Here is a 17,655-nt window from a genome sequence, read left to right on the forward strand (position 1 = left end):
AATCTTGGACTTTTCTCATTGTGTCTAACAAAATAAACTAAACAAGGTTCTGTAGTGGATGTGGGTCCACTCATTTCCAGTGACTCTACTGCCTCACTTGGGTGGCAAACTAACAGGTTAGTCCTCAGATTTGCTATCGTTGTAGTGTATGGAAGCATGTTTTACAAAGTCAGCACACAGCCTCATATTTGTGGTAATTTTGCCATCTACATTGAGGAACCCAAAACACATCCTCAAACTGCTTCTCAGATGCTTTGGTGTCATGATTATCCGATCAGCGTGGCTTTGCTCGCTAAGTTATTGGCTTAGTTTGATGATCTGGTCAATAGGACATGCAATAGGTCAAGCTGATAGTGAATTTTCAAAACACCCTCTGCTGGACTACACATGCTACTACTTCACAGCGTTGTTGGAAGCTCTATCCTGCAGTTTTGTGGGAAGCTCTTCCAGCTTATTGTTGTGGTTGTCTGGCCACCAACTTTACTGTTTTGGTTCAGTCTTACTGCTCTTATCAACATTGCTTCTGGCAGTTGTCAACTCAGTGAAAAAGCTCAGGTAAACCCACTGTACACTCCCTGCCCAGTGCTAAACAGTAGACAAAGACATTTAGAGATTAACTGGTGCACATAGTCGAGCATTTACCAGCTAAAGAGTCACATATGTTTTCTCATGAGTTGGTAGAGACCAAAAACAGAGCTAGAAGGAGAGTGAAAATTGTACTTACATTCGGCAGGAGGAGACAAACATGACTTCAAATGAATGATAATGTTGCTCTACGTCTGCTGTATGTGTAAGTAGTTAACTGTTTGCCATACCAGATTCATAAGGATATAATATTTCAATGTTGTTTATAATAAAAAAACAAAAAAAATACTTTATAGTAATTCCCCCATAATAATAATAATAATAATCTAAAGGAAGAAGCCTGTGGTGAGGATCTCAAAATCCATGTTCATTGACACATTGTACTAATTCAGTGCGGAATATGTAGTTTATGTTTGCCAAAACTATGAAACTGCATTAAAAACAGTTGCAAACAAAAGTTAATGCTGGGTTCAAACAACTGACAATTGATCGTTTTATCTCTTACAGTATGGTGTATCATAGTGGATGACAAACGAGGGCTGCATCTGCGATGCCCCACAATGTCCTACACAAAGACTAGGGTGTCAGAATATTTTACCTTCTCTCATCCACTATGACAACTTCCAAAACGTGTTGGATGACACTGACCAACAGGAGAACAGAGCGCTAATCCATGCACAACTGTATACATAGTGAAGCAAAAGAGGAATGACGATGCTGCTACTCATGCTACTAAGTGGAACTGTGAAACAGAAGAAAGAAAGAAACAGCAATGCCTTTTTGATGTGTCCTCGAGACACAAGACAGCCAGTATCATGTACACTGCTTCGGACTCCATTCTGTGTTTACATTGTTGTTCCAGGAAGTTGGCCCCTGGCTCTTACTTTCAATGGCATCACACAAGTCATGAAAGACTTGTGTGACCTGAACCTGGCATAATGGGTTTGAGTCCCAAATGTGTAATGTTGAAGGCATGTTATCTAGTCTGTCAAACATCAGTTCTGGAAGGTGTCTATGTCCTCCATTACCGGCTCTGCAGTATGACTGATCGCTCAGAATCCAACACAGTAATAACTGTATGCAAAGTGTAAAATGTTGCTATACACAAATCCCCTGATCTCAACAATGATGATGAGTTCTATTTATTTGAGGCTTCACATGTCTCTCGGTTCTGTTCTTTCTAGGCTACAACATGATCCACTTTACCCCAATGCAGAAGCTTGGTGTGTCTGGCTGCTGCCACTCCATGTCTGATCAACTGGAGTTAAGTCCTGACTTCTCACCTGATGGGAAGCCCTATACCTGGAGAGACATTGGTGATATGGTGGAGACGCTGAGGAAAGACTGGAACATGGTCTGCAAAACTGATGTGGTCTATAACCACATGGGTAAATCATGGATGAATTACAAACAGGCCAACCAGACAGGCGTAGGAGCCCAAGGGGTTTTAGGGTCCCTTGGAGTTCAAAATGTCACTGAAAGAGTCTGTACAAAGAGATGCATAATAACCGGAAAGACATTGAAAATGACCAGAAAGATACACAAATTAACACAGACTCAAAACGGAGATAAAGAGACAGAAAAAAACCACCAAGAGACTCAAAATAACCACAAAGAGATGCCAAACAGTCAGAAGGAGACACAAAACATACAGAGCAAAATGACTATAAAAAGAGAAAGACCACAAAGAGATACAAATAACTACAAAGAGATGCAAGATGCCCACAAAGAAGTGCAAAACAACCAGAAAGAGATGGGAAACAGCCACAGAGACACACAAAATGACCATAAAGAGACAAACAACACAAAACTGTTATGGTTTGTGTATGGAGCACAGGATGGAGGACCAAAATGCAAAAACTCGGCAGGAGGGCTGACGGGTACACGTTCCGATCTGTTAAAGATGCAGGCAACAGGAATAAAAACAGGAAAAGGCACCACAGCAAGAATACAAGTCCACAACAAAAAGACAACATGGTAACATGACAATCTGGCAGGGAGCAGGTGGAAGTGGTATAAGTACTGAGGGGTCGATTGGAAAATGAGGAATAGGTGAACAGATGGGTGCAGGAAGGCATCAGTCAGAATGGATATCTTGTTCCTATGTAGGAGGAGTGGCGAGTCTTTTACATGTCTATGCTCAGTGGCCTGTTGTCTTATAATCCGTCCATGGCTACAGTCATCATGATTGATAGAACTGATTTGAGCTTTGGGCAACAGTTGAATGGGTGTTTGCTGTCAACACAGTATCACTCTAGAATTGAGCTGAGTCAGTTACATATCCAGTGGGTTACTGAGGTATGAATGTGAGATACAAGGCTCATCAAATGAATAGCCGAGCTTTGCGCATGGGTAGCTCGCCTCAAATAGTTGTAAGGAAGAGATACCCCAATTGCCAGCTTATTAGTGATTAAATCAGATGCCAGCCTCGACAAAGACTGAATTTTGTCACTTTCCCAGTGCCATAATGATGCTTGCAACCAAGAGTCTTTCTAATTTTTCTCCAGATTTCATAGAAAAATACTTGCAGACATTTTAGTTCCATGAACATACAAAACTGCATTGTTTGCATAAAGCGTGTTTGAACTTCTGGACAAGCTAAAGCATGTCATTTATAAAGATACATGGCCTAATAAGGAACCTTGAAGTACCCCGATGTTGGACATAAAAGAGTCAAATAAGCAATTCCCTAGGTGGACACTTTGGGTGGTTATGCAAAAAAAAAAAAAAAAAAAAAAAATCAATGAAAGTGTACTCTGTTGCAGGACAGATGCTATTTTTTGCAACCTTAGTTGGGTCACCTGATTTTAATATCAAATCAAATGGATTATTTTATGTAATAATCGATTTTGTGCTGTTTCCTATTTTTATCTGCTGCTGCAGTGACTCTGTATGATGAGTGAAAATCTTGTCTTGTTTTTAACAAGGATAGTGACTGTACTATGGTGAAAATAAACCACAGCTATTGGACTTTCCAGCACACAACTGTGGCTGAGCATCACTTACCTTCTTAGTTTCCTCATTGACATTTAGTCTCTATTCATGCTGAAGGTCATATACATAGACAGACTGGTAATGGCAACAAGGTGCTCTTTGCCAGAACATGACAACAAGACTTACAAAAAACCTTCCCTCTCAGAGCTTCATTTTCAAAGACTGAAACTACATTAAATTAACTACATATGTGGTGCCTTCATGTTTCAGAATTTTATCATCAGTATAGCTTGAATTCTGATTTTATTTTTTAGCAAAGTTTTAATGAAAATTAAATGAGTCTTTTCCCCCTATGGTGTTCTTGGTTCAAGTCTAATCTTTAAGTATATGCTCCACAGATATCTGCCAAAATAGACTGTGCATCATTTTTAATTTTTTAGAAAACAGTTTTAACATCAGTTACTGCATTTTCTCCTCTCATTGGGGAAGATCTCTTCAAACCTGTGCTCTTGAGCACTTGCAATCACCCACATAATAAATGCTTGTTTGACTTAAGGTGCATTCCCCGCAATGTTTAAGCAGGTTCAGGTTACACCATTGTTGAAAAAGCCCACTCAGAACCCATCTAATGTTTATAAGTACTGCTTCTTTTTCTATCAAAGTTCTCAAGCATGCAGTTTCAAGTCTCAAGTCTCCACTTTCCTTGTGCAAAACGATCAGCTTGATTCAAGCCTCTGAACTGCCTTTTTATTTGTGACACAAACCCTGAGGTCAGTGAGAACAGATGATCAGTCATGAGGACCTGTCACAGCCTTTGATGCAGTGAACCACCACTGCTTCCTATCGAGCCTTTGTGAACAAGGCATCTTGTGTACAGTGCTACTGTACTTTGAGTCCTAACCCACAAGGCAGTTGTTCAAAGTTGCAAGGAATGGAAAAGAAAACTGTCCCTTCCTTTCCACCAGCGTATCACAAGGACTGGTGCTTTGTCCAGTTCTCGTCCCAGTAAGCACCTCCTGTGTTGGTCTGATTATCTGCTCACATGATTTTCCTTACCATTGCTATGCTGATGATCTATCTGCTCTATCTGTTCCTCCTTTCAGAAAACCATACTACCTCATTCAGATCTCAGCAAAGCTCACTGATATCTCAAAATGTATGATAGAATACCACCTTCAACTCAGTCTACTATCTCACTGAGTATGTCACTCAAGTCCATGTAAAGACATTAGTCATCTGTCACCATGACTACTGTAATACCCTCCTGGCAAGACTGCCAACATGCACAGTAAAACCTCTGCAAATGGTCCAAAATGCAGTGACATGTCTAGTCTTCACCAGCCAAAGACAGCTCATGTCACTCCACTTTTCATTACTTTCCACTGGCTCCCTTGCATTAAGCTCTAGTCACTAATGGAAGTATATATCCGTCTTCAAAAGTTGCTTGAGGTCCTACCTCATCAGAGAGTAGCTACTCAATTAACATACTCTCCTCTCACTCTCTAATAAGAACAAAATCCAGCAAAATCTCGTTTAGTACACACCTACTGTATGTCCTATTCTGTCTTCTCCTTGACCTGCAGTTGCTTGAATTTTTTCTCATTTGTAAATCAATTTTGAGTGTCTTCCAAATTAATAAATGTAAATATACATGTTATTCTTGTTTAACCAATTTCATCCAATCTCTATCAAATATGGTACATCAAATTTCAAGCCTGAGATGAGGGGATGAAGTTAGTATTATTATGTATTTTAATATGTTATGCATTTGCATTGCTGCCCACATCTTTTTCTGTTTGTTGCTCTTGTGAATGACTGTTCAGCCATCCATGCAGTATACAGTGTGGGGTATGTTGTCCCACATAGCCCTCAGAGAGGCCAGAGCATATGTAATTGCATTGATGAATGCAACTCAAGAAAAACCCTATTAACCACAACAATAGCTAAAATACGGAGGAGAAAACTTACATCGTTTAAGTGATTAAATTGATTGATTGATTGATTGATTGATTTCCCCATCAATCTACACTCAATAACCCATAATGTCAAAGTGAAAACATATTTTTAGTTATATTTTAGTTTTCTTTAGTTATATTTTTTATTTAAAATGAAAAACTGAAATCTCTCATTTATAAGTATTCAGACACTTAATTCAGTACTTTGCAGAAGCCCCTTTGGCAGCAATTAGAGCTGTAAATATTCTTGGGTAAGTCTCTACAAGCTTTGCACACCTGCATTTGGGCAATTTTTCTGATTTTTCCTGGCAGATCCTTTCAAGCTACATCAGACTGGATGGGAAGCTTCTGTGAACTTCCATCTTCAGGTCTCTCCATAGATGTTCTATGGGGTTTAACTCTGGGCTTTGGCTTGGCAATTCAAGGACAGTCAGAGACTTGTCCTGAAGCCATTCAAGCATTGACTAGGATGTATGTTGCAGGTAATTGTTGCGCTGAAAGTGAAGTGAAGTCTGAAGTGGCATGCACTCTGTAGCAGGCTTTCTTCAAGGACCTCTCTGTTTAGCTGCATTCATCCTTTGCTCAGATCTGACCACTGTCCCTGCCTCTTAGAAACACATAGTATGAAACTGCCATCACCATGCTTCACTGTTGGCAGTTAACAGTTTTCTGATAATAAATCTGAGTTTATGAAGATTGAATGTGGCATTCCAAAAGGCTCAGTTTTGGGCCAAACCTTTCAATTTGTATATGAAATATGTGAAGTGTCAAGATATTGCACTTTGTGTTGTTTGCAGATGATTTTTTTTTTTTTTTAGTTCAGTAAATGAATTTAAAGCATTAGCAGAAGACCACTGAAAATGAAATGGTCAAACTTAAAAGATGGCTTGATGGAAATAAGATATCCTTAAATCTGAACAACCACAGATGGAGTTTATATTGAAAGCGTGTCTGAATTTAGATTTGTGGGTGTGATAAGGAATGAGAAACTGGCATGGAAATTTCATATAATATGTAAAAACAATGGTTTCTAAGAATATTTCTGTTTTGGACAAAGCAAAGTATGTCTTACATTATAAGGCAATCAGAATTCTTTACTATTAACTAATTTTACCATGTTTTAGCTACTATGTGGAAGGGTGGGGCAACATGTACATGAGCAACATAAAGCCATTTATATTACAGAAAAGAGCAGTAAGAATTATTCATAAAGTGGATACAAGAGAGCACATCAACAGACTCTTTATTAAGGACTATTGAAACTGAGTTTATTTATTTATTTAGATTTAGTTGAATTATAGACATTATTAGGTATTTACAGGACAAAAAGTATTACCAGAAAACAAAAGTTTTTTTTTTTAGTTCAGAAGACAAGGATCATAGAAGGAAACTTTATTTTAAGCACCAGTATTCACGGACTACCTTAAAGCAGATGTAAATTTCAGTGGTTGCCGTCAAACTGTGGAATTCTCCACATAATGATTGGGTTGTATAAATATCTTTCAGTTCAAGAAAATGTATTAAAAAGAATAATTTGACTAGGAGGTGTCAGGTAATGTGTTTTCTTAATTAATGGTGAATTATTGTGTATGGCTCTTGATTCTTCTATATCCTCATGTTATTGAAAGTATTGCCTGAAAAGCAACTGTAATTGATAGACTATCTATTGGTATTATTTATTTATGTTTCGAGTAAGGGGTGGGTAGAATAAGCTTTTCTTTCTCCCTGCTACTTTTTGGTCATGGAATGTGTAATTTAGAGCTTTATTTTGATTGTGAATAATTTTTTCATATATTTTTTTCAGGAGCTCTGCATTAAATGAGCAAAACAAATAAAAAAATGAAATGAAATGAAATGAAACTAATTCAGGAACATCATGTTTATCAATAGCAACAGGTTCAACCCCACTCCTTCTCTTAGCTTAGGAGTTGTCTTGGTAAAAGTGTCTCCTTGGCAGCTTTGTGGGAAGCTCTTAAGAGGAAACTCTTTGGTAGGAACTGTCTCTAGCGTTTGACAATGAATGGATTCACCTCCATTGTGAATGCGGTTACAACCTGGTTAACGCTCCTTATCTGAAACCAACGTGGCTCCTGGACAGAGCTCTGTGACACCTTAGCTGTGAAGGTGGCTGATGGGAAATATATTGAACGAGGAGTACCGGCACTCATTCAAGATGAGCAACACATAAATGTGAGACAAGTTACGACCTCATACACATTTAAACGTCTTATATAACTTGACACATGTAATATCTTTGTATTACCAAAGTGGTCTGAGTTAGACAAATGGTGTGTGTATCTTTGACTTGGAAGTTTATTGCATGTGTTTTGTCCCAACAACAAACCTAATTGCAACTACCAAGATGTAACCCTCTGTTGCAGCTTAGCAAGGAAACACTGTCTGTAGAAACACAGAAGGAATTTCGTTTTAAAAAGACCGTAATTTTGGAAGATGCCCACTTTACGTATATTTATTTTACACAAAGATCAAGTAAAATATAATTTATTTGCTGTACACATACACACCTCTGTGATGTTTTTTTGCCGTGTATGTATATGTGTCAGGCTCTGTGCTGCGTACTGTGGCAGCAGGTTTTCTCCAGGCTCAGGCTGTGGGAGTTCCTGCGGGTCAGTGTGGATGCAGCTGTTGAGCAGTTCAGACAGTTGCTGCAGGCTGGTTAGACAATGATAAAGGAACACACTTCAGTCACACAACCTTTCTACAATTAGTTTTGATCCTGAGCTCAAGAATAGTGTCAACAGAGAGAGTGATGGGAAAAATTTGTTAAGTATTTTAAACAACATGGTTAAAAGTTAAACTCATGATGATCTTATTCAGTTATTTAGAGTAAAATGTATTTTGTAAGAAAACTTTTTTGTAAGATATAACAAAAAAGGTAAATGTATAAAAAAAAAAAGAAAAAAAAAAAGAATAACATGACCACCTGTAAATTATAATGCAGTTCATTGTCATTATCAATGATATTGTAATTGAATAATATCATATCATCATCATGTCCCCTCAGGAGAAAAAAAATACCAGAAACACCTTACAATTCCATTGTATTCTATGAAGAAGCTAATATTCAGAGTGCTGATAAGCTGTGTCTGTGGACCTTCATCCAGGTAGTTTAGAGTGTAAGAAGCAGCTAAAGGATGCAGGACCCTCAGCACCGACGCTTTGGAAACACAGTGGACATGAACTGTGCCCTGGGCATATTCACACCTCACAGATGACTCCTCTTTATAGCCTTAACATACTGGACATTACTCCCCATGTGACAGGGACAGTAGGGTTGGATATTGGGAAACAACATATTACAGTAATACTATTACTACGTGTTACTGTACAGTATTACAGTAACAAGATAAACTTTTCAGTTGAAGATTTTGTATGGTAAAATATTTTTTTAGTATATGTATTGAAAATGGAAAGTAGAGTGCAAAATCTGTAAACAAAACATCTGCAGGCTGCTATACAAGTGGTTTAATCAGACATGCATGTCTCCATATCCAAATCAAAATGCAGGGCAGCGTCCAGCAGGTGGCGCATCGACTACAGAAGATCGCATTACATAACATTGCAATGAAATGCCTAAGAATTATACTCGCTATAAACCACTGAAACAAGATGCCAAAATGGCTGTATACAACAGATTTTCCTTCCCTGCCATTGCAGCAGTAATAAACTCTCGTCAGTTCTATGAAGTCAGACACTCCAATAAAAACGATTAAAATGGATGTGAGGATATCAGTTGACTCTGTACTGTTGGCTTTTTTATCACCTTGAAAGCAGTAATGACAGAGGAACTGTTCTACCAAAATATATTATCACATAGCAGTGGTGTATTTGCCATCGGACATACCCGTAGGCCGCCGCATCAGTGGGCCGGTGGAGCGTCAAAAAATCCATAAAGTTTGTACCAGCCCTGTCAGTCATACAGGCATACAGAGAGGTACCAGTAAAGATACTGGTACCTCTCTGTATGCCTGTAATTCGGGGTGCACATGAGAGCATGCTGCGTGCGTGTTCTGAGACTGGGCTCCCTGGCCAATCACAACCAAGTTAGTTAATGCACAATCAAATTCTAGACTAATGCAAAAGTAGCGTGCACCAGTGAGATGGCGTACAAAAGCCATGGACAAAGGCTTTTCTGCTCTCGTGTCAAGAGTCCCCAAATCAAGTGTGTGTATGGTGCAATTCCCATACCCATGTGCTTAATCTTGTCTTTGCTGACACAACACATTCAGTCATTGAAAACGGATCACTATTTAAACTACTGAATGATAATGCTGTTTTTCTTTGCGAGTCATACAAAAGATGAGTGGGAGAGTGGAAGCCAGAACAACTGACACAAACCCCTCTCCAATTGGAGAGACACAGTGGTGGGCCAAAGATGCTGCTTTGAGAAAAAAGTGTTTGGATCTTTTGCGCTTCAGGATAATTGTCTCTATGTGGATGTCTTTCTTACAGTGACAGCTATACGAGACCAGGTGACCATGAAAACAACCACTCAGATTGGTGCACATAGATTTATTGAGGCTTTGTTGTATGAGACGTATGAGATGTATGAGACAGTATTAACAGCACAGATCTTCCTCAGGATATTTGAACAGACATCAACACTGTCCAGGTATCTGCAAACAGAAGGGATGGACATTCTGTCTGCCCACAGAATGGTTTTGAGAAGCATGTCAAGAGACTTTGTCTCTATCAAGACAGCAGTGGACAGACTTGTCCAGCGGGCAAATGAGAGATTGCCAGAGGCAGATAAAGAAATGAAATTGGAAGTGACAGCGTGAACAAAGAGGAGATAGAAGAAGCTGATCAGGCCTGGAGAGATGGCTCATGTAGAGACTGTTACAAGTCCAGAGAAGATTTTTGAGAAAAATGTGCATAATCCTATCATGGACACAGCCATTGAGACAACGTACAGAAGATATCAGAGTCATGGCACACTTTATTGTGACCTGGATCTTTTGGACCCTAGAAACTTATCCCAAGTGAAGTCCTCCCCACTTCCACAGTCAGCCTTTCAAGAGCTCAGCAAGTGTCTGTTGAAGTTTACCACAAATTCAACCGAGCAGAATATGAATTAATTGGTTTTGCTCTACTGTGGGAAAGACCGAAAATTTCACCATTAGACTATGTGACCAGTTGAGGATAAGAATGAAGAGGACGAGCCTGAAAACTGCTGTAAAAACTGTTCTTCCTGCAATGAGCGCCCACATTGTTGCTACCATATTCTCAGGTGGTACAATGTGCTGACAGATGCCTACCACCTCCTTGGTCTTGCATACAAATTACTGCTTACACTGACTATCACTCAGGTCGCCTTTGAACATACATTTTCAGCGCTCAAGTTCATTAAAAACAGGCTCAGAGAAAAACTCTCACCAGACCATTTGGAGGCTTTAATGCTGATGGCAACAGAGAGGGATATCCTGCTCACTTTGCATGCTAATGTGATCATTGACAAAGATGCAGAGAGAAGTGATCTCCTTAGGAAGGTCCTACTATAAGCATTGAAAGTCAGGTCAGGCCTTTTCAGCTGGTGAATCAAAAAGAAACAAATGAACATCAAAAACAAAAAAAAGCTGTTTCATTTTCTTTAATTAAACTCTGTGCTGTTAAAAGATGATAAACATCTGCTTATGTTACTTGATTTGTTTGAAAATACATAAAATACCTTAGTACTTGAGTAAAGTACGATGACAATTTCCAGAGATTGTATTAACATTAGCATATTTTTGTGTAGGTTAGGGTTGCAATAAATACATATGTAAATACTCCCCTGACACACAGACACACATACACACACACCCAAGCACCCCATATTATACAGTATCATATTATACTATCACCATGTCCTTCCACCAAAAGCTGATGTATTACTGAATTCTGTCTCTCCTTCTGATTAATAAAAGTATGAGCCCACAAGCCATCTAGGACTGTTGCAAATGTTTCAGGAGGAGACTAGGGAAGTTTATCTTGGAATTGTACAAACAGATAAACCACCACGCAGAACAGGTGTGTGTGTGTATGTACTGTATATGTGTGTATGTCAGATGTGGTCTGGATAACAAATTTCTTCTCAGTCCTTACTTTCTTTTGGGTCTGACTTTTTGTTGAAACTCCACTGCTGTTTTATCTCCTCAGGCGACTAATTGCATTGTGGGAAGTGTAATTTATGAGCGTCTTGCTGATGAGGGGCCTACACTGGGTCCAGTCGCAAGGAGATACCCTCTCTGTCCTCGGTAGCCTTTTCAACCCTAAAATCTCACTATCTTAATTATCTTATTTTTTTCACTATCCTGAGATTAAAAAAAAAAAAAAAGTGTCAATATGTGTGGAAATTATATTGACTATAAAATAAACTTGGCAACGAAATAGGAACACTTGAAAAATGTCTGTAAATTGTGTCCATTTCATTTTCAATTTTAGAGATTCTAATGAATTTTTAAAATTTTATTAAATTATTTATTTTAAATTATTTAAAAAGGTATAATAATACCTGTATATTATGTTTTGGTCTTCATGTTATTATCTCTGAGTCAGTAACTGTACTTTCTCCAGGTATTTCACCTTTCCATTTGAAGAAATGACCTTTGATGAAGAAATGCAGTTGATGGAACAGAGAGAGATGGCATGTTACTTCCTGGCCCATGATGGCTTTGTGAAAGGAAATGATCTTCTAAGGAATTTTGCTGATCCAGGTAAACAACAGGGGCAACAGTAACTAATGCATCACCCTATTTTTTCTTATTTTATTTATTTATTTGTAAATGATTTGTAAATTGCTGTATTTGCTATTTCCTAAAGATAAACAAATGCTAGTTAGGCAGAAAAGTTAGCTCAGACCATCAACAATCACACTGTGGGACACACTTTTGTACCTGTATCGACTTTCATATTCGTGAGAGGGTGAGTGCTGCATTTGCCTACTCCCATAACTCGTCCATATCACAGGATTTCATCAATTGAAGCTCCACATAGACTTTGTGAAATGTGTGTCAACATCGGACCAGCATGTGTTTTTTTAAAACACCAAGTCATTTTTTTTTTTTTTTTTGGAATTTACAATGACTTATGTTTACGGTCACCGAAGCACACTGTGTGTATCCATGAGGTATAATAAATGTGTTGAGTGCCTTTCCTTCCTCATAAAACATTTCCAAAGCCGTTTCTTTGAACATTTCAAATCCTGCATCGTTTACCTCCATGCTTAAATACTAGCAATGTCCTTCTTTACCTTTGTTGGCATATTGCTGCCTTTCTTGGCACATTACCACCAGCTGTTGATCAGAGGAATAGTGTGAAACCAGGGATATGTATCACTTCACCCGCATGCACATGTGTACATGTGCGTCCTTGTACAGTATTTGTGACAAACAAAACAGGGATCCATTAATAAAAATAACATTTAAAAAATTTTAAAAAAAAAGCTCCATAGTGCTAGTAGAGGTCAAAAAAGCCACAGGGTACCTCAATGAAGCCAAATCTCCACATGCAGCCAGTCAAATCTTACACAATGAATAGAGAGATGTTGGCACTACCAAGTTCCCTAATCTGCCATTTCTTCCTGGAAAGTTATCTTCAGGCTCAGGACTCTATTTGCAGAGAGAACTCTTATTTTAGGGCAACACTATCAAGCTTCGTTATGGAGAGAAACCAAAGGACTATCCTTACCTGTGCAATCATATGAAAGGCATACACAGAGATTACAGCTAAGGTCTTCTCTGGTGTATGCCTGGTCAACTAGCTCTCCACTCCTCTGCATGTGAGGTATTCTCTAACTACTCTTGCTGTTTCAGTGGGATGACAGCTGACTGATCATGACTCTTCTGAGCACATACACCAATTAGCCACAACATCAAAACCAGGTTCTGGTTTTAATTGTGTCACTGAATGGTGTGTATATTACACATACATACATACATACATACATACATATATATGTATGTGTATGTATATTCCGTACTTCCACCTCTGCTTATTTTCAGCCTTGTCCCATTTGGAGAAGGATGTTAAAAACACCGGAGGTAAGTACACTACAGAACAACAAGTTTTGTAGCTGCTGTTAAGCTGCTCTTTAAGCACTTCTCATCCATGTTGGCTTAAAAATTGAGTTCCGAATTTCATTCTTAATAATAATAATGACAATAATAATTATAATAATACAAAGTATAGCATGCTTTTCAGGGTACTCAAAGATACTTTATATTAATGAAACATGAAACATGACATTAATCACACATTAAAATAAGTTCTGAAAAGGTGAGTTTTGATCACACATTAAAGGCAGTTAATCACTCATTAAAAGCAGTTCCAAAAAGGTGAGTTTTGAGTAGTGATTTGAACATGGACAGATTGGTGCAGTCTCGGATGTGTTTGGGGAGAGAGTGCCAGAGGGTTTTGGTGGCTACGAAAAAAGCTCTGTTGCCCCACTTCTGGTGCTTGGTCTTGAGTGGTCTAAACAGGAGTTTGGCATCAGAGGAGTGGAGGTTGCAAGAAGGAGTGTGGTGATCCAGCAGGTTGGTGATGTAGGAGGGGTCTTGTTATGGTGGGCTTTGTGAGGAAAGAGAAGGACTTTGAAATGGAACCGTTGTTGGAAAGGAAGCCAGTGAAGCTTCTGGCGGACAGGGGTGATGGTGTCATGGAGTGGGAGTGAGTGAGCAGGTTTGCAGCAGAGTTCTGGATATACTGGAATTTATTTAGGACTTTGGATGATGTACAATAAAGAAAGCTGTAACAGTAGTCAATTCTGGATGTGATGAAGGCATGGATCAACGTTTCAGCAGCAGAGAAGGAGAGTGATGGACGGAGACAACCTATGTTTTTTAGGCGGAAGAAGGCAGTTCTAGTGGTTTGATTGACATGGTGTTCAAAGGAGAGGTTGCTGTCAAAGATGACTCTGAGGTGGCTGATGTATGTCGAGGAAGACAGAGTGGAGTGTGGTGAGGCAAAAGTTGAGTGGTTTTGGTTAGGGATTTGGGACCGATAATGATCATGTCTGATTTATTCCAGTTTAGTTTGAGGAAGTTGGCTTGCATCAATCATCTAATTTCAGTGATGCAGTTGGTCAGAGTGGAGTAAGTTGCAGTGGTGATGGATTTGGTCAGTATAGCAGTGGAAGTGGAGACCATGATGACGTATGATGTTACCAAGAGGGAGCATGTAGAGGATGAATAGAAGAGGTCCAAGCCTGAAACCCTGGGGGACAGCTACACATAGAGGCACAAAGGAGGAGGTGTAGTTGTTGATGTTGACAAACTGTTGTCTGTTTGTGAGATATGACCTTAGCCAGAAGAGGACAGTACCAGTGATTCTGAGGGAGGAATCAAAGTGGGAGAGAAGGATGGTGTGGTTGATTGTGTGAGGATGCTCAGGTGACCAAAGTCTGAAGAAAGAAGGAGGTCATTGGTGACTTTGAGGAGGGCTGTGCTGTGAGTGGAAACTGGATTGAAATGGTTCAAACATATCATTGGAGATGAGACAGGCTTTGAGTAGGAAGGGGACAACATGTTCCAGTATTTTTGACAGAAAGGGGAGAATGGAGTTGGGTCAGAAATCGCTCATAATATCAGGTTTGACTTTTTGAGGATGGGGGTGACAGCAGACAGTTTGAGTGTTTAGGGGACTGATACAGAGCCAGAGGAGGAGTTGACCATGATTTTTGTGATAAGTAAGGACATAGCCGGGTGACAATCCTTGACATGATTAGATGGGATGGGATATAGAGCATAAGTGGACCTTCTCATTCCTACTATAAAACGGGACAGCTCCGTTGGGAACACGGGAGAACTGAGATGGAGGCTGAATGGTAAAATCAATTCAATTCAATTTTATCTATACAGCACCAAATCATAACTGAAGTTATCTCAGGGCACTTTTCATATAGAGCAGGTCGAGGGAGGAAGGAACATAGCGCAGTACAGGTACAACATAAAGATGTATAACAACAATGAGATTAATAATAAAACTAATAATTATAATAATAGGGTGAATAATACTAATAAAACTAAATATAATAATAGTAAAGATAATCATAATAATTGAAGCAGTGGGGGTTGAGCAAGATCATGGGGGCAGTAGGTGTTTTGCAGTCACAGATCCAGACTCTCTAGCACCAGGGGCAGAAATACCTGCAGAAAGCAACTGGAGGAGAGAGGAGAAAGACAGAGAAAGCACAAAACTATGGGAGAGAGCAGAAGTCAAATTAGTCACGAGCATTGATACCATATGAATGCTAACATATGGAGAGCAAGAGGAGGAGAGAGGAGCTTGGTGCATCATGGGAAGTCTCCCGGCAGTCTAGGCCTATAGCAGCATAACTAGGGGGTGGTTCAAAGCAAGCCTGAGCCAGCCCTAACTTTAAGCTTTATCAAAAAGGAAGGTTTTTGTAAAGTAACTATATCATTTGATAATGTGTTTCTGAGGTGTTGGAGGCCAAGCACAACTTCAGTTTTGTCTGAGTTTGCTGGTCATCCAGGTCTTTATGTCCTTAAGGCATGCTTGAAATTTAGCAGTGTTTTCCTAATAATATTGCCTAAAGGTAACATATATAAGGTGAATAGAACTGGTACAAGGACAGACCCTTGCGGAACTCCGTGACTAACTTTTGAGTATATGGAGGATTTATCAATAACGTGCACAAACTGAAATCGATCTGAAAAATAGGACTTAAACCAGCTTAGAGCGGTTCCTCTAATTCCAATTAAATGTTCCAGTCTCTGTAATATGATCTGATGGTCAATGGTATCAAATGCAGCATTAAGATCTAACAAGACAAGTACAGAGACAAGTCGTTGTCCAATGGAATTAGGAGGTCATTTGTAACTTTCACCAGTGCTGTCTCTGTGCAATGATGCACTCTAAATCCTGACTGAAAATCCTAAAATAAACTATTATGATGTAAAATGGTCACACAACTGGTTGGTGACAGCGTTCTCAAGGATCTTAGAGAGAAGGGGAAGGTTAAATATGGGTCTATAGTTGGCTAAAACATCTGGATCAAGAGTATGCTTTTTAAGATGAGGTTTAATTAGAGCTGTTAAAGGACTGCGGTACATAGCTTGTTAATAAAGACATATTGAATATAATCTAGTAAAGAGGTGCTAACTAAGGGTAAAACTTCCTTAAGCAGCTTCGTTGGGAAAGGGTCTAAGAGACAAGTTGATGGTTTGGATGAAGACATTGTTGAAGTTAGTTGGCAAATGTTGATGGGAGATCAACATTTTCACCATCTCTCTATTGTGGAGAAGAGATTGAGGTTGGTGGAGCCAAAATGTGTGAGGTCTGAGTAGTAGTTGGACTGGGCTGTGATGAGAGTGTCTAGTCTGAGTAGTCTTGAAGATGCACTGTTAGACTAGTCTTCTTGTAGAGTCTTTCAAGCTGGAGCTTATGAGATTTAATTTGGTGAAGTTCAGGTGTATACCAGGGAGATGAGTGTGTAAATGAGACTATTGGTTATTACGATAGTTGACAAGATCAGAGGGATTAACAGGCAGCAGGGGAGGGGAGGCATTCATTTTATTGGCAAGACAGGCTAAGAGAGCTGAGGGAAAAATAGATTTGAGATTTCTCAAGGATATTTGATGTTTATCTTTTGGGATGGGGATAGAGATGTCGATGTCCATAGTGATTGTCGTGTGGTCAGAAATATTGGCATTCAGCTGGAGAGCTGATGTATTGTAAGACCACTAAAGAAGACTAAATCCAGGATGTGACCACAGCTGTTAGTGGGGAAGTTGATATGTTATGTGAAGTTGAAGCATTGTAGCAGTTCAAGGAATTCTATGGCAAATTTATCAGTGTCATCAATGTGGATATTAAACTCACCCAGGATTAGAACAGAAGGTGAAAGTCAGCAGGTGGGTTAGAAAATCAGAGAAATCAGAGAGGATGGAGGGGTTTAGCTTGTGTGGGGGCAGTAGATAACGGCAGTGACCAGAGAATTGTGACCAGAGAGTTTGAAGGCAAGGTGTTCAAAGGAATGAGAGGCAGGCATGGAGATGGTGGTTATTTTAATGTCCTTCCTCTAAACAGCAGCAACACCACCTCCCCACCCCTCAAAATGAGGCTTGTAAATGTATGTGAATGTATGTTTATGCCAGGTTTCAGTGAAGCAGAGGACACACAGATAACTGTCAGTTATGAATTCATTCAGAATGAGGATTTT

General features: G+C 39.3%; 1 pseudogene; it reads left to right on the forward strand.

Moving 5' to 3' along the window:
* The window catches only part of LOC120790184, a 51,160-nt pseudogene that overhangs the window by 10,607 nt on the left and 22,898 nt on the right, over positions 1-17,655 (forward strand).

The sequence above is a fragment of the Xiphias gladius genome, chromosome 5, assembly GCF_016859285.1.
Source record: "Xiphias gladius isolate SHS-SW01 ecotype Sanya breed wild chromosome 5, ASM1685928v1, whole genome shotgun sequence".
Taxonomy (NCBI): domain Eukaryota; kingdom Metazoa; phylum Chordata; class Actinopteri; order Istiophoriformes; family Xiphiidae; genus Xiphias; species Xiphias gladius.